General features: G+C 44.2%; 1 long non-coding RNA gene across 5 annotated transcripts in view; it reads left to right on the forward strand.

Annotated features, from left to right (window-relative positions):
- Nucleotides 1–12,244, forward strand: part of LOC121926720 — a 201,375-nt gene that overhangs the window by 134,706 nt on the left and 54,425 nt on the right. The window contains exons 1-2 of one of the 5 annotated variants that reach the window (XR_006103060.1): nt 7,591–7,759; nt 9,535–9,686. The exons of 3 other annotated variants lie outside the window; for them this stretch is intronic. This is a non-coding gene — a long non-coding RNA (uncharacterized LOC121926720). Of the gene's footprint in view, nt 1–7,590; nt 7,760–9,534; nt 9,687–12,244 lie in introns of those variants that run through there. One more of the 5 variants, XR_006103062.1, reaches the window with a different exon arrangement.

Genomic DNA, 12,244 nt, shown 5'->3' on the forward strand with positions numbered 1-12,244 from the left:
ATTTTTATCCTGACTTTCTCCCAGAATTAGGATCTAGTTTGCTATGGTCTTCCTTGGTCAGCGATTTTGTAAATTTCCACCACAATATCTAGATCAAACTACCTTTGACCACAATGCTCTCTTCACACGAAATTAGGCCGACCAGTCGTATTTAATTGGGGTCCATCTGAATAATATGCCTTACTTCTGTATGTTCTATTGTTAAACTACAGAAAAAGATTCAAGTAAAAAAGATCCAAGTAAAACACCAGGAAGTGTTTCAATTATCTATTGTCCCGATTGGCAGGGGTAGTGCCAGTTAATCCTCTGTCATACCACTTTTTCAGCCACTTTAAAAAATGTCCCAGTTTCTCTCACTTCTTTCCCATTCCACCTTTGTCCTTAGCTTACTTAATTGCTGCAGACTGAATCAAAAAGTACAAAAAAAAGTTCGCACTCATACGATTGCATAATATGATTGTGACTCATTGATGGGTTTCCTGACAATGAAAGGTACACCCTAAACGCACTGGGAGGACACAGCAAGTATCATTGGAGACAATGGCCGGTTACAGACCAGCACTTTAGTGCGTGACGAGCACGCACTAGGGTTACAAAAGGGCGGTGCTTTCGCACCGCCCAAACCCTAGTGCGTGCTCGTCACACACTAAACGGCGGGGCCCTTCATATGGCCGCCGCCGTGAAGGACGTCACGGCCGGGCCGCCTCTAGACGGGGGGCTGCGGGACTGGACTCCTCAATCCGCGGCAGGGCGCCTAGGACCACCTTTCCGCGGACCAGGAAGGGCTCCGTTTCGGAGCATCCTTCCTGGTCCGCAGGCCGCTTTGCTTCGCTGGGGGCAGGCTTCAGACGGCTGCGCCCAGCAAAGCAAGGGAGAAAGGGGCCAGCGGCCCCTTTTTTCCCCCTCCCCACCCCGCGGGGTTGTCCTTGGGGCTTGAAGCCCAAGGACACCCCTTTTCAGGGCTGCGGGGAAGCAGTGGTTTTGCTGCTTCCCCGCAGCCTGAAAGCGGCGGATCGGAGCCTCAGGCGCTGCCGTTCTAACAGCTCAGGCCCCGATCGGCGGGGGAAAGGGGCGGGTGCAGCCCGCCTCAAAGAGGCGGTCTGTAACCGCCAATGTCATGCAACAAGTATTTACAAAACTGCTTTTTTTCTTCTCTAGTCCAGTTTCAAACCCATGTGTATAATCTCACTAGTTAGTGTTTTCTTCCTCATTATTATATTTATTTATTTTTGCCTTTTGGACCACAGTATGATGATTTTTGACCACTCAATCATCATGGTATTTTGCTCTACAATAATTCATATGACTAAATCCTATCTCCATATTGCGAAACTACCAACCAACCAAACACAAATATCATTTCACTTATAAATGATTAGATGATAGTACCTATGCAACAGTTTCTTCTAAAAACAATTTGAAAACTGGCCCTCATTTAAAGATTTTGACACCCCAACACCAAAGCTTGTTTGAAGCACCTAATCCCAGTCACTTTTGAGCACATTTTCCTATCCGTTATGAAATGCAGAGCTGCAGCAAAAGAAATGGAAACAATTCTTGTGGTGCATGTTTTTCTTAATGTGGGAGATAGGAAAATTGAATCCTTTCTCTAATTGCCGGAAAAAAGTTCTTCCCAGTACACTAATTTTGTATATGTCAAGAGAAATATATTAGATATGGAACCAAAACACTCATTGCTGTAGCTGGAATTCTGAAAAATATTGTTGTTTGTTGTTAACTGCCCTCGAGTCAGTTCATGGACTCATGGCAATCTTGTGCATGAAACATCTCCAGCTCCCTATCCTCACTGCTCTGCTTAGGTCTGTAGATTCAGGCCCATGGCTCCTGATGAGTTCATCCATCTGACATGTAGTCCTTCTCTTCTTTTACCTTCCTTCCACCTCCCTATCACTGCTATCCATTCTCCCCCACTATCTGCAGAAATGTCTGTTGCACACTGATGACTTTTGCAGCCGACTTGCACGTGTATATGTTCCTCACAGAGATTCTGGCACAGAGTGTGATTTGTTTTTAAGGCATTGAGTTGTAAAGGCTCTTCTCATTGCTATCCTTTTCATTACATGCAAATTATTTTGTTTCGGAGGCTAATATTGGGGACTCTTTCATGCACAGAACAACTAACTGTGCTGGCGCTTTGTCTCATAACCGTGGCAACTCAAGGTTGCTAATAGTCTAGAAGTTGAGATCAGCTTGAGAGGCAAAACCTACACAAAACAATTAATAAAAAGTTAAAAACAAATGAACTTCTCAGAATGGAATTGGATCCCAGAGATGAGGTGGTTAAAGCCCAGAAGGAAAGGTGCTGTAATTGAAAAACTGGCGCTAGAAGACACACCGCCCTAGCTCCAACATATCTTATCAGAAAATTAAACAAATGTAAATTTTGTGGGCTTTTTTTAAAATAAAAAAAAAAAAATAGTGTTATTTTTAAACCACATCAAAAAAATCCCCACCTTCCTGGCTATTGGCACAAAACTGTCAATTGCTAATTGAAAGTCTAGGCTGCCGAATGATGGCTGTGATAGCTATCTCAGGACTTGGGATATTAATTGAGACAGCTGAGAGACGTATCTTTTCTGTTGTGGGGGGTGTTTTTTGTACTAGATTTGACTTCATTTGTGCCAATTATTTAATCTCCTTCTTGAGATATACTAAAGAATGATCTTCCCTTGCCACACAGGAGAAAAATCAGGAGGTTAATTATATTGAGAGAGGTTAAGTTGACTGCAATAACGTACCAATTATACCGTGCTTTGAAGGCAAAATTGTTTTATTTTACATTCTCCGAGGAGTTCCACCATGTTTTAATACATCATAGAAACTGTATTATGTTGAATACTCTATATGAGATAAGTTAATGGAGCTCATTCTGATTAATTTAGCACATTGGTGCTGTTAACAAGATCTAAGTGCAATGTAATTACAGATATGGCATTGGGAATGGACTGGTCCAGTCAGCACATACTCTTTCTTTCAGGGTGCCCCCTTTCCACAATTGAATGGCAGTGTGGACCTAATAGGATACAAAGGGAAAAGGCCAGCAGGCTTCTCCCCACTCTTCACATGCAATCAGTGAAGGATAATAAGTGAGGAGTCATTAATTTCACCATTTTCTAATTGAAGAATTAAAAACTTGCCTTTTCTTCTTCTTCTCTTCTCTTCTTCTTCACATATACATTCAGAAAGAAGCATTGTCTGTCGTCTGTCTGGCTGTCCCCCCCCCACCCCCACCACATGCACACACAGGAAGGGTTTATGACCCATGTATCAGCTCTAACGATCATAAAGTGAATGAAAATAGACACTACATGCGAGTTTTGTATAAAACATTTCTATTCATTACATTTACATTGGCCTCCATATACACAGATTCACCATCCATGGCTTAGAATATGCAAAATAAAATAAAACAAAACCAAAAAGCAAAGTTTGATTTTGTTATTTTATTTACAAATGGCACCATTTAATAATGGTGGACACCTGTTTAACAACCGGCTTAACGAGACTTTTTTTTTACTTGTGAAAAGAATCTCGTTAGTCCTCGTAAGACAACAAGGTGAACATGAGTCAACAATGTGATGCGCAGCTAAAAAAGCCAATGGATTCTAGGCCTGCATCAATAGAAGTATAGTGTCTAGATCCAAGGGAAACGTAATTAGCGCCACTCTATCGTTGTGTTGGTCAGGCCTTCCTGGGACTACTTGTGTCCAGTTCTGGGCACCCACATTCAAAAAGGAATGTTGGCAAGCTGGAGGCATTGTCCAGAAGAGGCACGCTCAAACAATGGTGAAAGGGTCTGGAAACCATGGGCCTTATGAGGAAACGGGGACTACGTGGGAGCTGGGGTATGTTTAGCCTGGAAAAAGAAATGTTCAAGATGTAATCCTTGAGGATGACGCAAAAGCTTGTTTCTGCTTGCTTGCAGAGAATAGCACCCGGAAACAATGGACGCAAGGCTCCAGGAAAAAGCGATTCCACCTCAACGGTTAAGAGGAACTTCCTGATAGTATAAAAAGGCTGTTTGGACAATGCAACATATTCCCTTGGAGCTTGGGTGGCATTCTCCTTCTTTGATGGGTCTTTTACCCCAGAGGGGGCTGGATGCCATCTGTTAGGGGTGCTTTGCCTTGTGAGTCCTGCCATGGCAGGGCGGTTGGACCTGGATGGGGTCCTCATGGTTCTCTTTCAACTCTTAATTCTATGATTTACTACCGTATTGTATTAAACAATGTGGACTTACAGCATTCACAGATTTTTGGTATTCCTCCAGGGGATCCTTGGGAACCAAAACAACACCAGCAGACTACAAGGGCACAGTGGTCTTGAAAGGGAATGGTTATTTTGAAATTTATTCTTTATAAAACTTGCCATTTAAATTTTATGTTATGTTAACTGCATTAAAAAACATTGCTCAAAATTTTAGGTTAAAAGATCCTACCATGGAGTTTACGCCTCCCATTCCCATGACTTTATTCCTTTCCTTCCCTTCCCTCTGGTTCTCTTTTCTCCATTTTTCTCTCTTCTTCCCATTGGCCCTGCTGTTCTTTCCCATAATCGTGTCATATAGTCCCTTTTCTCTGTGCCTCTCAACCCGAACAGCTCCACTTTCCCTTATGAACTCATGTCAGTACAGGGATGGTGCAAGCGCGTCCCTGGGGCCCATTTTAGGGCTCAGGAGCGCAGAGCATCCGCCGCTTCCGAGTCCTATGCACACATCTGTGGGGTCCCATTTCATGCCTTTGCCCCGTCCATTACAGTGCGTAACATCCACATGGCGCGTGCTGTGGCCAGACATCAATCAGTGTGCACAAAAGGGTGCCAATGGCCACCCACAAACATGCGCCCTAGAAAGAAACCCACCAGGAGGCGTGTTCTTTTTAGGGCTCCCAGAGGGCCGTGCAGTTGTGATTGCTGCAGCCTCTATGTGGGGCAGAAAAGGTATGGGTGTATTCCCCCCTTCAGTTTGCAACAAGCAAGCATGGCTGAGGCTTCTCTTCCAGCTTCACTCTCATTCTTCCTTCTGTTTTGCTGCCAGTATGTTTGGCTTTGCTGCAGTTCTGGCCTGCCACCAGAGTGAAAACGCAAAACAGAGCAGGAGAAAGGGGGGCAACAAACATAAAGCTACTGAAAAAATGCCAGCCTCATATGTTCCCCTCCAAAATGTTCCTCAAACACACTTCTTGCTATATTGGACAAAAAAAGGCACTTTATGTTCAAGTTTAATTCTTCAACCCAAAAAATATCATTAATTATCAATTCTGACCATCATTAGTGCCCATAGAAGCAACTATCAACTCTCAAGCTGTCCAACATGCCTACAAAGCAGTTGTTCCTAAACTCTGTGCTATTTGGAAAAAAAAAAATGGAAAGAAAAGTCAATCATTAAAGTCACTCATCTGCTGAAAAAGGCTGCCCACTGTCTTGGTTTTCAAATCCACGCCCTGTCTTGTTTTGGGCCTACTTTGCTATCAGGCCCAGGACTGCAGGAGGGGAATTTTTCCATGCATAACCTTTTCAGATGAAACTGGAACCTGGCAATTGAGGACCAATCTTGAATATCAACACAGAGGTAGAGGCTGGTTCCTGTTACATCTCTGAGTTTTTGTTCCAGGATGTGCCTTTCTGCACATTCAGGAGGAATATAAAACAGTGGGACTCACAACAGAAACTTTGTGGGAGGGGACTCTTCAGATGGCACCAGCAAATTTTTCTTGCAATTCTAATGGCAAATGTCTGGGGGGGGGTATTATTACTACAAACTGGTCCCTATTGGACTTTGCAAGGGTCAAAGAGCAATGGTTCAATTAATTATTTAGACTGCGAGTAGATTTGGTTGTAATAGCTGTACTTATTCCTCCAAGCGACAAATTCTTGCGGTGCAGCAATCTCTGGAGAATCTCTCTCTTCCTTTCCCTCTCTGGACAAAAACAAAACAAAACCCAGAGGCAAGGAAAGCCTCCAAGACTGGGAAGGGAATGGTTACACGAATCTGGGCAAAAGACAGACTTATTTCCCCCACCTTTTAAAAAAATATAAAAGGTATCCTTTGCAGCTTTCTTGCAAAGAGAGTGGTAGGATGGCAGGGCTGTCTCCAGAAACTCCAGGTTTGCTTTTGTCTTTGCAGGACCTCACCATAATGGGGGGGGGGGGGGGATGGAGGGATAGATGATAGGTATTGAAATACATGTATGTATGCTAGTTATATAGAAAGTTATTCCAGGCATGTAAGACAGTAATGGGGACAGTTGTACTGAGAGCATTTTCAATGCATTACACAGAAAGGTCCACCATTCAGTTTCATGTCATCGGTGGGACCTGCATACATATATATATACACACACACACACACACACACACACATATAAAATACACACCTTTGCCTGATGAAGAAGCCAGTGCAGCTTCGAAAGCTTGCAACATGTGTCTCATGCATTTTGGTAGGCCCCATCGAAGTATCACATGTTTGTGGATGTTGAATGTTATTGTACTTACCTATATTATATACAGTATCAGATTATTATGTTGAATAATTATGAGAGCCTGTGTGGTGCAGTGGTTTGAGCACTGGATTAGGATGCTGAGAGACCAGGATTCGAACCCCGGCTCGGCCATGGAAGCCTGTTATGGGGGAGCCTTGGGCAAGTCACACTCTCTCAGCCTCAGAGGATGCCGAGGGCAAACCTCCTCTTGAAGAAACTTGCCAAGAAAGCCCCAGGATAAGTTCGCCTCAGGGTAGCCATAAATCGGGAACGACTTGAAGGCACACAACAACAACAAATAATATATATTATGATAGAAACAGAGTGTATTTTAACCTGTTCCAGTTGAGTCGGGAGTGAGATTTACAACCTTCCTCAGCACCTCTATCTTACTCCCATTGAATTTCTTTTCCATTTAACTGAATTATTCCACTTTTGACTTTCGTTTTATGACCCCCCCCCCCGCACATATTTAAAGGCCAATCCGGTGCAGTTTAGAAGGGGATCCCATTGGATTCCGTGAGAGTTACTCCCAAGTAAATGTGCCTAGTAAGTAAGTAGTAAATAAGTAAGTGTTGTTGCATTTCTAATGCAAATAACTTCTGGGGAAGGCAGGCTGGGACTTCCTGCGAAGGAAACTGGTTTATGATCAAAGTTGCACTCTAAATCTCCCACGATCTGAGTCAACAAACCCAAACCTATTCAAAGCCTTTATTTTTAGGAAAGGTGCGAGGGAGAGAGATTGCAGGGATTCCCAAGCTTTGCATTTTTTGGAATAGATCATCCGCGAAGCAGCGTTTTTCTTCAATTTTCTTCCCCCCTTTCAGCTTTTCCTCTGCGATTTTGGAACAGCTGTGAACTTTTGCTGGGGGGGGGAATTATATATATCCAGTAATAGCGACGCTTGGTAGCAGTGGTTACTCCTAATAGTAATGAGGCTGAGCCTGGGTGACAATAGTGTCTGTTTGAATGAATAAGGAATGAGCTGCAAGGGAAGATGAGCCTCTGTGTGTGTGTGTGTGTGTGTGTGTGTGTGTGTGTGTGTGGAGAAGTAGTAATTATAAGCCTAATTCATTCAGCTTTCAGGACTTTTGTGGTGGGCGCTTGAGCCTTGGAGCTGACAGTTTTCTCCTATTAAAACCAAACTGATCGACTCCTCAGAGAGAGGAGAAAGAACCATTGCACCGATCAGGAATCGAGCTGCGAGAGGGAAAAAAAGGAAAGGCAACTGGATTTACCTTTTCGATCGGTGACTATTGGTAACAAAACTCTTCTTCTCGGATTTGGAAGTTTTGCTTGTGTTCATTCCTTAGCTGTGTTTGGGAGAGAGTTTCCATTGGGGAAACTCAAGGGGAGGCAATCTGGTTTTGTCGTTGCTGATGTGACTCTCTGTTTCCGAAGCGGTCCGTTGATTTAGCAGAGCAGTTAATAGTTAATAGGCCAGGTACCGTCCTGTGTCTGTTGTGGCTGTTGTTGCAGTTCGCCTTCCTTCCTGATTCTTAAGCAAACACTGGGGAAATGGTGTTGTTTCTCGCAGGGGGAAATTGGGACTGAGGGGGGAAAGTAGCCTTTGCCGCTTGGAAAGTAATTCAAGTTGTCACCTTGGCAGCTGAAGGTGCCATTTTCAGTCGATTTCTCTCTTGTCCATTTCACTTCTAGCTGGACTTGGACAAGTGACAAGGCAGCCAAGGTGGTCCCCCCCCCCCCTTTTTTTTTTTTTCTTCTTCTCATAAAGCTGGTAAACACCATGGGTTTGGATTAAAGAGGTTTATTTAAAAAAATGTTTATTATTGGAGCTCTTTCTGACTTTCTCCTTCTATCATTATTTTGTGTTTCTCGGACGTCTTCAGCATCTGTTTTGGAAAAGAAACACATTCCCCATTCGATGTTTTAAGATTTGCGTCTTCTCTCTGAACCCCAAATTGGATGAGAGAGTTGCCTCCAGAGAGATCTAAAAATTTAAAATATCTTTTGGGAAACTTGTTTCTTTCCCCCAAAACAAATGTTTTAAGGTCACTGCCCAAATGTTATGTTATGAAGAAAAGGTTCGCTGATCCGAATGGAACTGGGCCCCTTTTGTTCCTGGGTCATACTTTTTCTGTATACATAACTTGCTGGTTTAAAAATCAATCAGTGAATCGATCAATCAGGTTTAGTTAGAGAGTCTCTGAGAAATGGGTATAATGAGTTAAGGTAATTTACGAAGAGCATTATTGGACTATGGGGATATTTCTGTGCCCAGGGGCCTTCAAATCGCCCCTTGAATTTTATAGGATTTTCCTCAGGCAAGGGATACTCAGAGGTGGTTTTGCCCGTCCCTTTCTCTGAAGTACAGCCTACAGCACCTAAACCAATTCCTAAAGCCGAGCTGAACTTACCTTTTTGACACATTTGCCATCAGACATTTACAATCGGGCTGTTAAACATATTATTAGGGGTTTTCCTCCCTTCTCAAAGAAACCAGGAAGAGCCTTTCCTATCATCCCCATACCTTTCCCTATAACTGTAAACTTATTTTCTCTTTTTTAAAAAGACAGTGGGTTAATTCAGCTTGGGAGAGTCAACCGTAACAAGCTCAAACTCAGCCATTCTTTTCCTGAACCCTCCACAGAAATACTCCACTTTCTTTTTTTGCTCAAGAAGGGGAAAATTTCACTGTAGAAAGCGGGGGTTTTTGGGTTTCGGTTTAGCATGTTTAAAAAGTGTTTTAGATGGGCCCTTTCTAAGGAAGGAGCAAATTTTCCAGTTCATGTAACTGAGAATTGGAAAGAAAATGTTAGAAACCAGTATTTCCAAACCTGCAAAGTGTCATTGCATTGCAAAGGCCTGTCAGCATCCACTTGCTTTCTGGGGGCTTCTGTGGTGTCTTTATCATCTCTCTTGGTAAACTTATTGTAAATTCAGGAAAACCAGTGGGGAAATTGCAACTGGTTTCAAAGGGGATGTGCATGCAGGCAGTCTGTAAATCCAAACCAGGTCCCATTCTCTGGGGCGATTCCTGTCTCTCCTCACAACTCTATTTATGTTCTTCTAGATGCTTTAGATGTGCAACTGTCTCAGTCTGCGTTCGCACCATTTGCACACACACACAAAAATGGGCACCAGAACCAGAAATGGAAATAGTCGAGGCTGCAAACCTTGAATGTTGTCAACCCAAGAGCGGAAGGCTCCATAAAAAGCAAGCTTGTGAGTAAATCTCAGTGATGGGGGGGGGGAATTTCCTTCTGAGTAATGCAACTTAGGGGCCAAACCAATTTTGCCAAATTCCAACAGTTCGTAGTCTGCGTTCAGAAGGAGAGGGCCAATCCGCTTAAACCGTAAGAGCTTACCTTGAATGGGTTTGAGGCTAGAAATTCCTGGCCTTTTTGGGTTCCATGGAAGTCAAGGCGAGGCCTTGCTGCGGCCTGGAAAGAACTCTGCCTAATGCAGTGGTTCTCAACCTTTGGGCCTCCAGATGTTTTGGACTTCAATTCCCAGAAGTCCCAGTCAGTATGCTCATTGTTCAGGAATTCTGGGAGGTGAAGTCTCCAAAAGTCTAGAGGACCAAAGACCACGGGTCTAATGGCTTGTGCAGAACAGCATCATCCGAAATCCACCAAACAGGGATACCTTTCGTGGGCCAACCAAACTGGACGTTATATATGTATGTTGCAAGCTCCACTGGCTTCTTCGTCAGGCCGGCGTGTCAAAAAGGATACAGGAAACGAAAAAGAAACGATATATCTATATCTCTATATATAATGACGATGTTGGCCATGTTGGCATTTGGTCAAGATGTTCTACTTGCCCTCTGTCCAGATGGCATGGGAGGCTATTGGTTTGGGTTGACTGTGTGGAGTCGAAGGCTTTCATGACCGGCATCCATAGTTTGTGTGTGTGTGTGGGGGGGGGGGGGGGTCGGACTATTTGGCTATGTGCTAGAAGAGTTTGTTCCTGACGTCAGGAACAACCTCTTCTAGAACATGGCCACAGAGCCTGAAAAACCCACCAAAAACCTAAAAGTATCAATGTTCTCTGGATTTTGGATGATGCTGTATTTTGCTATATGGCCAACGCGAATGCGTTTAATGGCTTGTGGGTTCAGTGTATGCGCAGATCACAGCCGTTTGCAGTGAGAAACCTGCAGAAGCCTCCTTTGGATCCCGCATGTTTACACTGTTGTTTTGGTGGAAGATTGAGGAACGGATTCCTCTATCCGTTTTGTGGGTTGACGTTGCCAGTGTGCACCGCAAAAGGAGTTAAGGGGGCAATGAAGGAATTTGAGGAGTTGGTTGCCTCCATCAGGGGCCAGATCGGGTTCTAGTCCTACTCAGGAACCCAGTGGGTTCCAGATCCCCCCAATGGCATTCTCCGAGGGGGTCTCTGCTAAGAAGGCCCTGGTTCTCGCGCCTTCAGAACAAACTTTGGTCTCCTTGAACCAGTTTTGGGAGATGGCTGTATGTGTGCTGTGCCTTTTCCGACTTCTGGCGACCCGAAAGGGAAACTATCCTGGGGTTTTCTTGGCAAGGTTTGTTCAGAGGAGGTTTGCCATTGCCGTCCCCTGAGGCCGAGAGAGTGTGACTTGCCCAAGGGCACCCAGTGGGTTTCATGGCCGAGCTGGTCTCCAGGGTCGAAGGGTCTCCGGAGTGCGGAGTCTGACACTCAAACCACTACTCTGCGCTCTCTTTGGGATACAAGAAGCAAAATTTGAGAAAACGCCCAGGGACAAGATTACCACTTTCTTCCTCTCATATCATCATCACCACCACCACCACCACCATAATCATATATATATATATATCATGAGAGGAAGTAAGTGGTAATTCTGCCCCTAGGATCGGGTTCGGATTCACTATATATATATATATATATATGAAAGAAAGTGGTAATCTTGTCCCTAGGAGTTCTCTCAGATTTTGCTCCTGTAACCCAAAGAGAGAATGGTGTAATGATTTGAGTGTTGCACTATGACTCTAACGCTATACATGACATATGTCTAACACTAGTCAGACTAAAACTGTGTGTGTGTGTGTGTGTGTGTGTGTGTGTGGTGTTAGTATTAGACTACGACTCTAACACTATGCATACGTCTAACACTACTTAGTCTAACACGCTGTGTTTTCTGCAATCGGACCTGTTTGTCCCGGATTGGCCTTTTTAGTCACCAACGCGCTTGTACAAAGCCCGGGATGAGTCCTTCCTGAATCTTCGTTCACGAAGCAAAGCCAGAGAGAGAGAGAGAGAGATCAATATATCTATAACGTTAGTGTCAGACTAGGACTCTAATACTATATATATATTGTGTGTGTGTGTGTGTGTGTGTGTGTGTGTGTGTGTGTGTGTGTTTAAATGTCGGTTCTCTGGGATGCCATTGCCAATGGTTACAGATGAGATGCGACTCCAATCCCGATCCTTGGCCCAGTCCTGCCAGACCCCTCTGGACAAAGATGCTTTCTGGAGCGGGGAGATCACAATCCAACAGCTAGGCAACCTGTAGTTTAATGCTTTGTGTGTGTGTGTGTGTGTGTGTGTGTATGGGGGGGATTGATCATCCTGCAAAGGCCCACCCCTCCGTCCCTCTCTCATTTTGTTCCCCTAAGAACACTTGGTTGGACCCTGACCCGAGGGCCAGGCGTGTTTCTTTGGCAGTAGAGCCCAGTGAGTGGAGCAGGATTTAGTTGCAAGGGAATGTGGGTCTGATCGCACCCAGAATAGCATTTCACTTGGGGCTGGAGGGATGAGGCGATTCCTTAGGAAACGTCCTG

Source organism: Sceloporus undulatus, chromosome 3 (genome assembly GCF_019175285.1).
Source record: "Sceloporus undulatus isolate JIND9_A2432 ecotype Alabama chromosome 3, SceUnd_v1.1, whole genome shotgun sequence".
In the NCBI taxonomy this organism is placed as follows: Eukaryota; Metazoa; Chordata; class Lepidosauria; order Squamata; family Phrynosomatidae; genus Sceloporus; species Sceloporus undulatus.